This window comes from Delphinapterus leucas, chromosome 2 (assembly GCF_059928025.1).
Source record: "Delphinapterus leucas isolate spDelLeu-1000000601 "Yukka" chromosome 2, BTC_Dleu_Yukka2, whole genome shotgun sequence".
NCBI classification, from domain to species: Eukaryota; Metazoa; Chordata; class Mammalia; order Artiodactyla; family Monodontidae; genus Delphinapterus; species Delphinapterus leucas.
Window position 1 is genome coordinate 90,308,078 of NC_143130.1, and position 16,878 is coordinate 90,324,955.

Genomic DNA, 16,878 nt, shown 5'->3' on the forward strand with positions numbered 1-16,878 from the left:
CTTTGACATCTACAAGGCCCATGCCTAGATCTTTATGATCTGGATTAGATCATAAAGAAACACCATTAGAAATCAGAAACAACATTCTAACATATCTCCCCCTCGTAATGCTGAAAAGTAGTGATTTTCAGTGGCGAGTTCACTTTTAGAGTCTTAAGTTTAAATGAAACTTACCCTGAAATCTAACACATAAAATATAGGCAGAGCTGCTTGGGTTAAAACAGAGTTAGAAAGCCTGGGGTCTCTCTACTCACTGCCTCCAAGATAATTCTTATTGAAACTTATAACTGAAAGGTCCTTTAGAGTCTTATTGACTCTACAAATGTAAGACAAATATAAAGTTAACTTTAAATGTTGATGCTTAAGCTCTAAGCCCATTGTTCTTTAATAAGGGCATTATAAACATTTTTATAGTATTTACATATGGCAGAAACTGACTAGATGCTTACCAACTCTGATTTTCCCTCCTGGGCCCTCAGAATGGCTGCATCTCCTAACTTCCTCTGCAGTTAGGTGAGGTCGGATGATGGATTCTAACCGCTGAGATGTCAGGAGAAGTACTATATGCCAGTTCCAGGTCAAGGCTAAAACACAATCGTACGTACACAATCCTCCACACTCAAAAGAAATAAACTTTATTGCATTCAACTACTGATATTTTGGGATTATCAGTTACATGTTTTTTATATTTATAAACATGTATATTTGTACATACGTATATTTGTCTAGGCTGTCTAGAGTTGTATATACATATTTATAAATATATACATGTAATTACATTAGTCAGGATAATTTATGTTTTATTAGTCATGGTAATTTATTTTCTATATTTTTAAATATATATCTCCACTTTTTTCCCTACAAAGAATCCACATCAGCGGTTCTTAACCTTAGCTGCATGTTAGAATGACTCAAGTAGTTCTTAAACTACTTAAACACAAACTTCCTTGTGTCCAGGAAGCATCCCAGATCCATCAATTCAGAATCCCTGGAGCTGAGATCCAGCCATTATCAGTTTTAAAACTCCAGGTGATGCCAATTTGCAATCAAGACTGAGAACCAGTGCTCTAAATCATTAGGCTCATTGGGAAAGCCAGGCAACTTGGGAAAATCCACCAGGTAATTTTGATATGCATCCCATCCACTGTTAACAGAACATCTTGAAGGCCAGCAGTGTCATCACCTAATAATGTTAACCTTAACACCTCCTGATTCTGCAAACTGCATCTTTCCCCTGGAGTTTGGGGTGCAGCCTCAGAAGGGAACAATCAAGTGGCAGTGAGGTGTGGGTGTCACACAGTGGTTGCCTGGACTCATTAACCTACCCCATGATAGCCACCTGACCTAGCCTTGCTGCAAGATTGCAATTGTTGCCTCCATACTGGGTAGTTCCCAGGGAGTCAACATCTCCAATGTGAAGTATGTTCATAGCAAAATGTCAAGGAAACCCCTAAAAATATCTAAATCAGAAACATGGTCCAGTTAGCTCAAGTTTCCTCATCTGGTCTTTACAAAACTGGAAAATACAAATTAGTTCTTTTGAAGCAGACAGTTAACTGGTAGTGAAAATGGAAATTCATTTCAAGAAACAATTTTCTACTAAGAGCATGCAAGTTACATGGTGGAATATGGGACCAGGCCACCGCCAAGCCAGCTGACCTGCCTCCAGGCTCACACCACTCAACTCTGAAATGCTGAAATGACAACATGGTGCCACTTACCGGGAATGGGTGATGCGTTCTGTTACCTAAACTATAAACCTCTAATATGCCTCCCAAGAAGTTTTCTGGTTCAGAAAACCACAAAAGAAAAACTAAAGACAAAAGAACTACAGAAAAAAATGGGATGTGATTGCCAATATGAGTCAGAAAAAGGAAGTTTAAAATGTTTTGAATAAGAATTCTCAGGTATATTCCCATGTACTTCACGTGAAGGATGATCCAATTTATATTCCCATGTACTTCACGTGTGAAGGATGATCCAATTATAGATGACAGAAAAGATGTGAAATAACAAATCATTCCAAATAAGTTTAAATGTTATGTTACATTTGATGCATGTAATAAATTCTGTTCATTGAATATGAAGAGATCCATTTTAATTTTAAAAAATCAATTTCTTCCTGTCTCTACTAAGTAAATATTAAGAAATACTTAAACAACATCTACTTGAAAGCACCAAATTATTAGCCTGCCTAGAGCAGCCACAGGCCTGTTTTAGCCTTCCTTGAAAACTCTAACACAGTTTTCCTCTAGAGCAGTTCAGACTTTAATGAACACACACATTAGCCACAGATCTTATTACAATGCACATTATGAGTTCAAAGTTCTGGGGTGGGGCCTGAGATTCTGCATTTCTATCAAACACCCATATGATGCGAATAATGCTCCAATAAAACCTTATTTACGGGCTTCCCTGGTGGCGCAGCGGTTGGGGGTCCGCCTGCCGATGCAGGGGGCTCGGGTTCGTGCCCCGGTCCGGGAAGATCCCACATGCCGCGGAGCGGCTAGGCCCGTGAGCCATGGCCGCTGAGCCTGCGCGTCCGGAGCCTGTGCTCCGCAACAGGAGCGGCCACAACAGTGAGAGGCCTGCGTACCGCAAAAACAAAACACACAAAAAAAACAAAAAAAAACACTTATTTACAAAAACAGGTAGCCAGCCCACAGTTTACAGTTTTGTTACCAACCCTCCTGCGTCAGATTCCAGCAAGAGTCCTTCTGCCCCGGGGTCACTTACGCCAATAGAAGGAGACCAAGATCGGTTCAGAAGCCAAAGAAAGCTTTGTTCTTCGTCAAAAGATGGCGAGGCGCGAGCTCTCACCGTAAAGCACAAGCTCTCTGGAAGGGCCCTGGGCGGCGGCCTGCTGCAGGGAGGCTTTATAGGGTCCTCGTCAGCGGGAAGGGGGCGGGTCCGCGCAGCTGCGCGCTGCTAGCGCTGCTCAAGGTTCCAGATCACAGCCCCAGGCGCAGCGTCTCTGCGCACGGCCTCGCTGAGCCAAGGTGTCATGCGCAGAGCTTCTGCACGCAGCCCACCAAGCTCAAGTATCAGGTGCAGCCAATTCACGCTAGGAACTCGTCTAAATTGCTAGGAAGGCCACTGAACGCGGTACCCTATGAGCAAGTGAAACTACACTAAGCATGAAGGAAAAAAGGCTAGATTTTACTACCCAGGTTCTATTTCCCAGGAACTGTTAATGGGCTTTGCTGGTGCCAAACTCTTCCTCGGGCTTTTGTCTTGCTCTTCATTCTTGGGGGCCGATTAGAAGTGAAGGTCCATCTTCTGTAACATTCCTGCTGGTTTGGGTCATCATCATAATCCCAGGTGGAGGAGCAGAGCTCCTCCCCAGCTGCCTTTAGATGTGTTTGATTGTCACCAGGATTTAGCCCTAACTGTTCATATCCCTGAGTGACCACCATTTAGAATTTTATAAATTCTAACCTTTTGGAGACAAAGGACACAAGACAATTTAGGAGGCATGGCCCAAGCATTAGCAAGAGAATGACAGTCACATGTCAAATTTTTCCTAAAAATTAAGGTATCTAGGTCTTTTGCCTATAGCAAAGGTGTGCCCTGATATCGAGGCTCAATGCTGTGGCCTGAATATCCCTGGTCACACTATTGTTTTTTGGAAGAGAAACTTCTGGTCAGAGAGACGTTCACAGAGTAGTCCAGGTGGTCCATTGTCCCAGGGCAGAATGTGTAGTTAGAGTCCCCAAGTGGGGTCTGTTCCACTTAGGAGTAAGCTGATCTTGTGGGCTGCCAGTTTTCCAGGTTTTTAGATACACTCAGTCTCCTGTCAGGAAGGTGTGGAGGGCCAGATCGGTGGGTGCAGGCAGCACCTGGTTACTGTGTTCCATGAGGGCTTTCATGGTTTCTCCTATCTGGAGGGCATACTTCAGCTGTTCCATTTCAAAGGGGTTAAGGTATCCCTTTGCTTGGGCTTGCAGAATGGGGCTACCATACATAAGTTCAAATGCATTTAACTTTATCTCTTGAGGCTAACAGCATGCAGACCAGGGCAACTGGGATAATGTAATCCAATTTTCTTGAGTCTCCTGGCATAGCTTGGCTAAGGTTCATTTTAAGTGATTGGATCTCTCTACTTTCCCTGATGATTGGGGTCTCTCTAGGCTGAGTGCACGGTCCATTTTTTTTTTTTTTTTTTTTGCGGTACGCGGGCCTCTCACTGTTGTGGCCTCTCCCGTTGCGGAGCACAGGCTCCGGACGCGCAGGCTCAGAGGCCATGGCTCACGGGGCCCAGCCACTCCGCGGCGTGTGGGATCTACCGGGCCGGGGCACGAACCCGTGTCCCCTGCATCGGCAGGCGGACTCTCAACCACTGCGTCACCAGGGAAGCCCTGCACGGTCCATTTTATGCCCAGCGTACTTGTTATCCCTTTTGTCATTTGAGACATGAATGCTGGGCCATTATCACTTTATAGGGATCCTGGGATCCCAAACCTGGGGATTACCTCTTTTAGGAATAGTTTAACCACTCTGGCTGGATGCCATTTTGGTTCTAGCAGGAAATTCTTCTACCTGCCCTGAAAATATGTCCACTAGCACCAAGAGGTGCCTGAAGTTGCCCAGTGCTCTTGGCATCACAGTGAATCTGACAATCTTCTCCAAGATATGTCCCTCTGGTCTGAATGGGCCTTATCTCGGGCCCTCTGGGGGTCTGGTGTTAGGGGGGTTCATTGTGCTGGTGGGGCATATCTCAACTATCTGACTGATTATATTTTTCATGCCATGAGTTACCATGACCTCAACTAACATAACCAATTATATAGGGCTTCTCTCCCATAGTGAGTTCCTTGATGGACCTCCCGGATGGCTTGACAAGCTGCAGTTTGGGAAAGAAGTATTGCCCATGTTTATTAACTAGCCACTCATTTCTGGGCTTTGTCTAATTCTTACTTTGTGTAGATTCAGGAGTATTTGGATGGATCCGGCCTCTTAGGTATGAGGCCTAGTTGACAAATTACTGGTTCTAGGGTTGCCATTTTGGCAGTTGTGTCCTCTTTGTCGTTTATTACCTCCGCATTCCCTTTTTGATGACCCCTATAGTGAATCACTGCCACTCTTTTTGGAAGCTACACTGCTTCTAGGAGTCTCAATATGTTTAAGCCACGTTTTACCTGCTTATTCTTTGCAGTAAGCTTACCCCCTTTCTTTCCAAATAGCCCTGTGTGCATGTAGGATGGCATACGCATACTGAGAGAGTCTCTGTAAACTTTCAAGACCTTCCCTGTCCCAAGCTCTGAGGCTCGGGTAAGGGCTATCAGTTCCGCCTTTTGGGCTGAAGTCCCTAGGGGTGGGCTTTGTGCCTCTATGACTTAGGTCTGTGAGATCACTGCATATCCCAGCCTTTTTCCCTCTTTCATAAAACTTTCCCATCCGTGAACCACTCCTCCTAGGTGTTTGGGAGAGGCTTACTTCCTAGGTCAAAGTGACTAGAATAGATCTTGTCTATGCTTTCTATACAGTCATGCTCCAAGAACCCCATTTCTGTGGGTAGCCGGGTGGCAGGATTTAGCATGTGACAGGTTTTTATGGTAGCCACTGGGTCTGAAAGCGTAGCCTGAACCTGAGTCAACTTTCTGGGGGATAGCCATTCTGTTCCTTTAGAACTTACTAAAGTCTGAAACTGGTGTGGATTCCATACAGTGATTGGCTGACCAAATGTTAACTTTTCAGCCTCCTTTAGTGGGGTTGTAGTAGCTGCTACCGCCCATAGGCAAGGAGGCCACCCCTTAGCAGTTTGATCTAAGTGTTTAGAGAAACAAACAGCCACCTGAATAAGGGGTCCCAGTTTTTGAGCTAATACCCCAAGGGTGATTCCCCTTCTCTCATGAATGTGGAGGTATCCAGATATGGCAAAACTTGGCCATCCCCAGGAAACCCCTAAGCTGTCTGCAAATGGCTTCTTTTCTTTCCTGGGGTAGGCTTCTCTGACCTTCTGTGAGAATGAAACCTAGGTCAGTCACCCTAGTTTGTGATATTTGAGCCTTTTTCTTGGACACCTTATATCCTTTATCATCTAGGTGGTTCAGGGTGGTTACAGTATTTTTGTCAGAGGCATCCTTAGTAGGGTTGGCAATCAGAATGTCATCCACATACTGGAGGAGGGTGGATCTTTTAGGTCTTTAGCTAAAGTTTCCCCAAAGATGGTGGGGAAATTTTTGAACACTTGGGCAGGCCTGTTTAGCAGTATTGTTTTTGTTGTGTGTTTGGGTCCTGCCATGCAAAAGCAAAAATTTCTTGTGACTCTGGGGCTAATGGATACAGAAAAAGGCATCTTTTACATCTAATACAGAATACCAGGTCCTGGTGGATGGTAGAGTGGCCAGCAGGGTGTAGGGATTAGAGACTCCTCATGTATATCTTCAGTGGCTTCATTGACTGCCGCGAGGTCCTGTACCATCCGGTATTCCCCGTTAGGTTTCTTTATTGGGAGAATGGGAGTATTACAGGCTGATTGGCATGATCTAAAAAGGCCCTCATCAATTGGGCCCTGTGTAACAGGAGCAGTGCCCAACAAGGCCTCCTGACAGAGAGCGTACATTTTCTACTGGGCCATGTATGTCTGGGCTTTAGGTAGACTATCACGGGAATGGCTCCTGCAGCTTGTCCTACCCGTCCCTGGGCCCAGACCTTGGGATCTGCTCCAGGGAGGTTGACTGGCCCTGTCTGGGGAGGTTTGTCCTCAGCCATTACCATTATTACCTTGTGCCCCCTGTCTAGGGGAACCCCAGTCTCCAGTTTGTATCCCATTAGGTGGATAGTAGCTCCCAATTTATGTAAGATATCCCTTCCTAGCAGGGGTATAGGGCATTTGGGAACGTATAGGAGGGAATGGGTAAGAGTATGTTTCTTCAATTTGCATTCTAATGACTATGAATGCTCATTCTTGGGCCTTCCCTGATACCCCCATTATTTTACAACTCTTGTGACTGAGTTTGCCTGATCTGGTGTTCGGAAGTGAATAAGTGGCATCAGTGTTGCCTAAGAATTCGACAGGATTTCCCCCTATGTCCAGTGTCAGCCAGGGCTCCTTCAGGGTCAGTTGGAGTGCCAGCTTAGGAGCCCCTTGGCCCCATAATTCAACAGCTGTTCAAACCATGTGCCCTGGAGGGTAGTGGCCAGGATCTGTCATTTCCATCCACCTGTGGGGACTGTGAGGGATTCTCCCTTCCAGTGTCCCTTTTGTTTGGGGTAGCCCATCAGGGCTCATTCTGCAGGACTGGAAGTTTCCTGGGTATCATCCCCAACCCGAAAATATTTAATCTTCCTATGTAATACACCCTGGCCCCAATACCAGCTGGGAGATGGAGAAATTTGGCCCATCAATGGGTCTCTAAATTACAACATCATTATTTTATTACCCAGATTCTGTTTTTATTTCCGGGGAATTGTTAATGGGCTTTGCTGGTGACAATTTGCAGTTTGAATTTTTAAAATATTACTTATCTTGTTACTGAGTGTTTTTGGTGCATTCAAGTAGAGTGCCTCATTTGCCTTCCCCTGGTCCTGGCTCCCTTTGCAGCCTGCAGACCACACTTCCAGTAGTGACGTCCTGGTGGACTGCCTCTTTGTTTATTGTTCCTGGCCTGAGACCGATTCACGTGCACTTCACTTTCAAATCCATCTGTTATGCCATCCAGCCTGCCTCCACTTCACCCCACCAGTGCTCATCTCATGTAAAATATGTTCAAAAGCCCAACTTTTCAAGAAGGTACTGGAATGTGTTCTAATTATTTATGTCTATCTATATCTATATCTATATCTATATATCTATAGCTATATCTGTATAGTTTCTGAAATTTTATCTTTCCCTAGATGAAATTCCTATTTCAGGGAAATAATTTTTAAAATGCTTTACTACAGTTGTAGATGCTACATTTCCTGATGGTGTGTGTATGAGCACATGTGTATGTGTGTATATATATACTCTTTTTAAAATGAAGTCCAAACATTTAAAAATTTTTCTTGAATGGGGCCTCACGAAAAGTTTGCCTCCACTGGTTGGGCATTTGTTCTCTATCTAATATGATCAGAATACTCTGGAGTTACTCTCCTTTTCTTATAGAGCTTTCATCAGAAGAGTAGGAAATATGTTCACATGTAAAAAGCATGTCAAACATGGGGAGACTTAAAAGGAGCTTTAATTGCCTCTTCAACAGTGGGGGACAGAGTTAAGATAAGCTAAACTATGTTGGCTTAAAATGAGTTCAGATAATCCATCATTTCTTCATTGCTCTTATTCTTTAAATATGTGTCCTCCTTTCAAAAACACATTGACACAATTTCCAAAGTCTCAACACACCAGTCTGACGAGATGGTTGTTCTTCATCAAGTTGATATTTTATACTGAGCAGAAGTGTTTAGCAACATCTTCCAACTCAGAGGTTTCATCATAAAACTTGTGTCTACAGCTCATTTATAAAACTATGAAAAAAGGTCACCTCCAGCGAGGTTTCCACACCATCTGTTTCCAAAGAGCTCAATAATCGGCCTCTCCCTTCCCTGTCTGGCTTCTGCTGCATTGGTCACAAACCACAAAAACACTTTATCCAAATAGATACACCCATTAACTCACATACTGAGCAACAAGTTTACACAAAAATACACTTTAGAGGTTGTGGGTTGGTGGGAAGTCAAGGGAACTGGACCAGTGGGAGGGGGTCGTAGGTGGAAGAGAATAAAGGAACCTGCGTGATGGGTGGCCTAGGAGGGGAGATGATCAGAGAGGCAGCACAGGAGGATAGTTTTGCCTATGCTTTAAACCAAGATAGTTTTTGCCTCTTAGTAAATATTTATTGAGATCTTCTATGGACTTTGCCCTGGGCTGGACTTTATGGCAAACTCAGAGGGAGTCTACATCGTTGAACCACTACTCAAGGGATTTACAATCTAGGGTTAAGATTAACACATATGAAGCCACTGCATGAGAGCACGTACACAAACACAAAGATACAGAAAATATTTGATTTCTTCAGTATCTCAAGTACTTCAGAAATATCTTATTTATTCCTCATAATAATCCTGCAAAGTTAGGAACTACTGATCCCCTCTTATTGATGGAGAATCTGAGGCCCAGGAAGGGTAAATAATCTCCCCAACATCACACAGCTATCAAGAGGCAGAGATAGGATTCAGTCCTAGATTTATCAAACTTTGTTTTGATCTCAGTGGTTTAACCTAATAAGAGATTTTTTTGGCCCAGAGTCTGAAGATATTCCTGGTTGGTTGAGCTTTTCTGGAAGGTTATTCTCCAGATGGTGACTCAGGAATCTAGCCCCTTCCATCCTGAAGCCCTGCTATTTCCAACTTCTGGCATCCAGAATTGTCCATGAAGAGGAAGAGTGAGCAATGAATGGCACATGAGATACTGTAACAACCCTCGCCCAAAACCAATATAAATCACTTTTATTTCATTGACCATAATAAGTTTCAAAGCCCCAGTAAGATGTAAAAGGGTTGGGAAATGGAGTGGCTGGGTAGCTGTGTCCCAGATACAACTTGACCTAATGGAAGGATAGCACATATCTTTGGCAGTCAGCTAGCTCTCCCTGCTACAAACTCCAAAGCCACTAAACGTCACACTTCTGAACCATATGAGGAAGAGCTAAATTATTTGTTGCTAAATTACAAGTTCCTGAAAGAAGTTCAAAGCAGTGGGAGATCACAGGGTTGGAGCAGAAAGAAAGGAACCTGAGTAGGGTGCTGAAAAGTGGGTATGAGGAAGACCTTTCTGTCTGAGAAGAAACAGAGTGAACATGCAAAGTAGGAAAGATAATGGTGCTCACAGTCATGTTACAAAATATATTTATGAGGTGTATCACAGGCAGTGATATGTAATCACAGGCTAAGCTCCCAGGCGAGGGCAGCTCTCTGAAAAAATAGGGCTTAGTAAATGCTTTTCAGCTGATGCAGACTGCAGCCTTCCCAGGGACTTCTCAAAATGTAAACTCAGAGGCCAGGGACCATGGTTTTTTGTTTTTGTTTTTGTTTTTCATGTTGTATTTTGCTATTCAGCACCCAGAACTTGGCAATGGTTCAGAAAAGATGAATTGTGAATGTTCCATGGACAAGGGTAGTCTTTCAAAATGTGTGCTGAGAGATGGGTAATCCAAGGTCTTCCATTTTCATTGTCCACTATTGGGCTTTTCATTACCTAAGAGAAGTTGTAAATTCCTGGAATCTTGTATTATGTATCTTTTCCACAAAAGAAGTCCTAAGAATTGGTAAGGGAGCATACAGTGGAGGTGGTGAAAGATCATTTCCATCAGAGGTGCTGGTGAAAGCTTCCTGGAGATGTGGCAGCCAAGCTGGGCTTTTGCATAGAGAGAATACCCTGAGTACAGGCACTGAAGTGGGCAAGGACAGGGTGGGCAGCAATACCAGCTGGCACGGACAGTGTGTAAGGAAGTAGAGCCCTGAGGTTGTGGTCTGGAAGGGCTAGAATGCTCATCTAGAGTAACTTGGAATACAGTGGGTTGTTTTGGGAATATTCGGAATATTAATCCAGCAGGATTGCATAGGATCGTTGAGAAGTTGAAAGACTGAGGTGGTGGAATAAATCAGGAAGCCTCTGACTTCCCTTTTCTCATTGCTCATTTACGATCATTTGGCTAATGCCCCCCTATCTCACTGGGCATTTAGGCATGAGGGCAAGGGCTTCTGTCTCAGTCATTTGTTGAAAGAATGAAATTCTGTTGGAGTCCAGGCAGGAGGCCTCAGTAAGGTAATTATTTGGGGAGTGGAAGGGAGGGAATGGATTCAAGAGCACCAGTGAGGTGAGAGGTCCTTCCCCTTGCTCTGCTGTTCTGTTGAATGACCTAGGGAGAGTCAACTCTCTCCTCGTCTCTGTTTTTTCACCTTTACCTGGTTCCCTACACGTGAACACTGAGGAGATAGGATTATAGAAGAGGTTATGGATGACTGAAAGTAAAAGGGCTTGTATAAGAGCTTGTTAAAAGAAAAGTGAAGCAAGCGTGACCGGGATCTCAAAGTTTTGGGGCTGGGCGACATCTTCAGGTGGTGGGTGCTGTGGCGGCTGTGGAATGCAGAGCCCTGTGGGGAAGCGGGAGACGTGAAAACAAATACCCGAGTCCATCATGTATATTGGAAGTGAGTGACTATAGAAGGTGGTTTTGCTTTGGTGACTGGAAAAAACAGTTACATATAAGAAATAAAACAGTTTTAAGCTTATAAAAGGCCACCAGGGCAAAAGGACATAGGGGATCCAGTGCAGCAAGAGGAGGCAGCAGCTTCAGTGGTGGATCTGGGTGAATAGGTGAGCCCTTCTATGCTTTAGCTGGTACATCTGTAAAAGGAAATTATATGGTTCTTCCTGAAAGCTGCCCTGATGACTTCCCACACCCACCTACTTCCCTATCTCCCTCCTCTGAGCCAACGCTCTGTGCTCCCAGCTCTCAGGTGCCATAAGAATTGTTGCCTGGAATGGCCCAGCCCAAGTCTCTGTCTAGTTTTCTTATTTCTTTAGAGATACAGAAAGGGTCCAGGCAAAAATATGGATCCCAAGTCTTGCAAACTGCAGTGACTAATGTGGTACCTCCACCCCAATGTGACTTAAGTGATGCGAATTCCCTTTTGAGAGCATTGACACAGGATCCTGTGCTCCAAGGTTTGAAAAGTCCTACAGCTGAATCCCAGGCCGAGGTCTTGTACATCTGGAAAGTACTCTCCAACTCGCAAAGTCCTGTCATGTGGGCATGATATCTCCCAGACTGAGGAAGGTAAACAACCCTATGAGCCCATGTTCTGGCTGCTGTGTGCTCCAAGGGAGGGGAGGCCTTCCTGACCACATGAGGTGCCCCACACCCTCTCTACTCCCTTTCCCACAGCCTTTCAACCCCCAGAGAGTGCTGGAGGAGATGAGCTAGTGCTCAAGGCTCCCAAATCCGGGTGAGCTCTGGTTCACCCACTCTGTCTCCCAACCACAGCCAGCTAAGAGGAAGGATGCTCCCAGCTCGGATCTGTGACTGGAACCAGAGAGTCTCTGGAGGCCAAGAAAATTGGGTCAGACTTCTGTGCTGGGATGGGAGATTCCTTGGAGTGACTGGGTATGTGTCAGCCGCTAAATGATTCCACTCTCTTCTCTCAGCTCCTAAGCCACCGCCCTCCCCTTAGGGAGCTCCAGTTGCCAAGGAGCACTGCCTTGCCCTGTGGCTGCTGCAGCACGCATGCTTAATAATAATGAACATCATTTATGGGGCCCTTAAAATGTGCAGGCAGCATGCTCACCACTTTACAGATGTGACCAGTTTGCCAGCTTGGGACATGAAATGAAATCACATTCTCTCAAACTCGAACATTAAATGCCCCTGCATCCGCATTGTGTCTGTGCAGGAGCTCCAAGGCCCTGAGAAGAATCCTTCTGTCCAAAGGTCAGTCCAGATTAGTATGGCCTGTAAGTAAGGCATTAAACCCAAACCTCGCCTAGTCTGCCAAGGAACCTCATTCTTTTTGGCTGTGGTTGCCACTGCTAGCGGCCACTGTTGAGATTCCACAAAATTCCCTCAGATCAATGACCCGGCATCTGAGGTGGCCACTTCCCATTTCAGGGGCCAGACCCCTTCAAACAGGCATTTCCAGCAATGGTAACAAGTCCAAAATCACTGTGCATGTTAGAACATGCACCTGCTAAGGTCCACTGTCCTTTGTCTATGTCACCTCAACTTAGGAAATATTAGGCATCAAACAACAAGTGCCAGGGCACAGCTCCGAGTTTTATACACAGCATTCTGAGCTCACACACAGTTATTCTTCCCAACTCAGCTTCCCATCATACTTCCTATTAAGCTATTGATATCATCCCTTAAATATTGAAGAAGGGACCACCTCTCCATATGTAACATCAACCCTATTTCCTGTCCAGTAGGACTAGCATATTTTTCAGGGAATCACCAACCTTATTATTTGTGGGTTATCTTTTTATAAATTCCCACACCCCCTTTGCATCATTAGCTCCATTTTACAAATGAGGAGACAGGTAGATTGATGTGAAGGAACTTTTGCAAGGCCACACAGCTAATAAGGGGTAGAACTGGGATTTAAACTCACCCCTGGTTCACAACACAGCACTGTTCCATCTTACTAACATGTTCTTGGTTGGGACGTCCATCCAGCTCAAAGTCAAGAGAAAAGGCTCCTTAAGTAGGTAAATGTGTTTCTCTGTGGAGCCCCTGGACCTGGGGGAAATCATGTGGAGGTAGCCCAGCTGAAAGCCCTTATCTGAACTCCACTGGAGGAGGCGGACACTCCAGTGGCTTGTGAGTAGCCAGAACATGTCATGCTGCACGTGGGGTGTGGTGGTTGAGCACACATGTTGATGTTGAACTGTGGCCTGGCCCGGCACTTTTATTAGACCAACGACCTAGGCTCAGAAGACCCGGGAGGGTAAATGTGAGAGAATCTAAAGGCATTTGTGCCAGCTATGAGCCTCAGTCCGTTCCTAGGCTGGCTTTTGGCCTCAAACTCAGCACTAGCCTCCTTGGCCATAATTGTCTCTGCACTGAGCCTGAGGATTTTTGGACAGAAACCATGGGAAGAAGGGCTTTATTTGGTCTCACTTACAGTTATTTGGATATATAAACTTGACTTTTCAAGTATCACACCTGATCACCCTCTTCTATCCCAATAAAGGCCCACAGTGAAACATAATGTGCTCCAAACAAGAAGTTCAGATGGAAAATATTTGAACAGAAGTTATATTTGAGTCCCAGACAAGAGCCAAGTAGCTGACGGTGAAATCAGAGATCGAGACTATGGATGGGTACAGAGGAGAGAAGGAGCAGGTGCCTCTGAGAGAGACCCATATTCTAGGGTGAGGGTGGAGGAATGTTAACCGGAAGTAAGTGGCGAACCGCCAAGCCAAAGCAAGTACAGGATCCAAAGCTGCCTGTATGGCCTGTCCATAAGGAATGTTGCCAAGAATGAGCCCAGCAGGGAAGAGAGGAGTTGAAGACTCACCAGCATCTTGCTTAGCAGCCAACAACTGGGGGTGAAGTGGCGCCAGCAGTGCATTCTGGGCTCTACCTCTTGAGTAATTCAGATGGGGGTGCTTCTGTCCCTTAGATCTGGGAACAAGAGGCTTGAATCCTATCCCCACCCTCACCCCTACTTAGATTTTGGAAATTCAACACTCTCCCTCGGATTTCTATGAATTCCTGAGGACTTATATTATCACTGTATCCTCTGCTACTTAAGCTTCTACTTTCCAGAATGTTGCGTCTGTTGTGCATCATATTGACCCAGATATCAAACACAGTGACCTCCCTCCAATTTCTGCACACCTGTGCCCTCTCCCCTACTTCCAAAGTAGACTTTAAAGGATTTTGGTTTGAGGGGAAATGGAGGAGAGGATTCATCGTGGTGATGTACAGCAATTGTTATAGATGACAGTGTTTTATTCTTATTATATCTGCTTGCTTTGCACTTTTTCATGGAGTGAACACTTTATTACTACATGTGCCAAAATATGATATCTCTTTCATGACCTTGGGTGAATGGATTTCATAGTATAAGCATCAGATAATAACCATGAGTACAGCTTACATTTATTGAGAATGTACCATGTGCCAGGCACTATTAAGAAATTTATAAGGAATAATTCATTTTATCCAAAAAACCATCATCATTTTAGAGGATAGGAAACTCTCTATTAACAGACTGAGTGGTAAAGTAACTTCTCCAAGGGTACACAGCTAGTAAATAACAGGAGTGGGATTTAAGCTCAGGCATTCTGACTCCAGACCTTCACTTCCCACTAGTGCCTGCCTTGATCCCCTATCTGGAGCCCAACATCACTAGAGAGAGTGAAGAAGAGCTACATGAGTACCTGGACTATCTGTGTGAGAAGCAGAAGGTGGAGGAAGGGGAGAGGAGATGAGAGAGACTGAGAGGTTATTAAATGGTCAACAGAATCTGGGTACTGAGAGAGAATGATCTATTTCATGAAGAGGCTAATTTTCTCCTAGAGTCATAGACTCTGGACCTGGATCAGAGCAAAGCTCAGAAAAGAAAAGCTCTAGTAGACAGGGAAGGTACCCTCAGCCCAAACCTGGAGAAACAGGGCATGAGAACTTAGCTGAGGACTCAGGTTTCCTGGAGGCTGTGCAGGAGGTTCTGTCTCTGTTCCATACTGCAGATATAAGAAGGTTCTTGGTTATTTGCCACTGATAATAGAATAGTGGCAAATAGGCAGGAAAAGCAGCAAAAGAGAGGTCTTCCTCTGGAGTCTGAAGATCTCTAAGTGTCCTTTGCTATTGATCTTTAGCTTCTAATCTTTTTAATTAAAAAAAAAACTTTTAATTTTATTCTCTAGAAACTTTTTTTTCCAATTGTGTAAATGATACATTCTCACTGTGGAAAATTTGAAAAAAGGTATAAAGAAGAAAATGGTAATCTCTCTGAGACTCATCTCTAGGGGAATTAATCTTATAATAAAGGTCACACTGTAGATCAACAGAGAAAAACATATTTTTCCATAAATGGTAATGGGATAATCAGATGTCCATTTGGCAAGAGAAATGGAATCTTTTCTTTTGAAAGATCTCTACCTTTCACCATCATCATCATCAAAAAATTTCTGGGTGGCCTAAAGATCTAAATCTAAGCTACAAAAGTCATAGAAAGAAAAATATATATATATACACACACATATGAAATATATGTAAGAAATGTATATATATACATATATACGAAATTTATATGAAATATCCAGAATAGGAAAATCTATAGAGATAGAAAATAGATTATATAGTAGTTGACTTGGGCTGGGGGAATGTGGGGGAACTGGGAGTGACAGCTAAGTGCTGCAGTGTTTCTTTTTAGGGTAGTGAAAATATTCTAAAATTGATTGTGGTAATGGATGCACAATTATGGGACTATATTGAAAGCCATTGAATTGTATACCTTAAATGGGAGGAATGACATGGCATGCTCAGAAAGTTCTGAATGAAGAGAGTTTAACACAGGATTGTTTACAGAGGTGTGAGCAGGGTTAAAGGAACCACTAGGATGGCAAACCACTGGGGACTAACAATGGGAGGTCTTTACACTGCTGGGCCTGAAATAGCAGCAGGAGGAAAGAGTCTTACCAGAGCCTTGTGAGAGCTAGAACTGAAGAAATGCAGTGCAGCTGCTTCCAGAACGGTGGGAAAGCAGAGAGGAAGTCAGGGGAATTCATACTCCAAGCATTGACCTTCTCACCCTCCAGGCTCATGCTGCTGCCTCCCATTGGCCAAATGTTAATAAAAGCTGGAGGCCAGGCAGTCTGGTGATATAGTTCTTTTTTTTTTAATGCGGTACGCGGGCCTCTCACTGTTGGTGGCCTCTCCCATTGTGGAGCGCAGGCTCCGGACGCGCAGGCTCAGCGGCCATGGCTCACGGGCCCAGCCGCTCCACAGCATGTGGGGTCTTCCTGGACTGGGGCACGAACCCGTGTCCCCTGCATCGGCAGGCGGACTCTCAACCACTGCGCCACCAGGGAAGCCCGATATAGTCCTTAAAAAGACACAGAGCAAGGCAGAGAAAAATGAAGAATGGATCAGGATGGGAGGGTAGAGACGGAATAAAACCAGCACCTCCCACGACCAGCAAGTGCACTCAGAGGTTTTAAACAATAAAGAAGCTCAATACACTGTGTACAGCATGCGTGTACAAGAATGGTGGTAGCACCATTGTGTGTCGTAGACCCAAACTGGAGATGACCCAAATGCCCATCCATGCTAAAATGGACAAGTGAGTTGTGCTGTGTCCATTCACACAAAGGAACACTGAAGCAATGAAGTGATGAGCTCCACATACATAACGTGGAGCAAAAGAAACACGAAAAGTATGATTCCATGT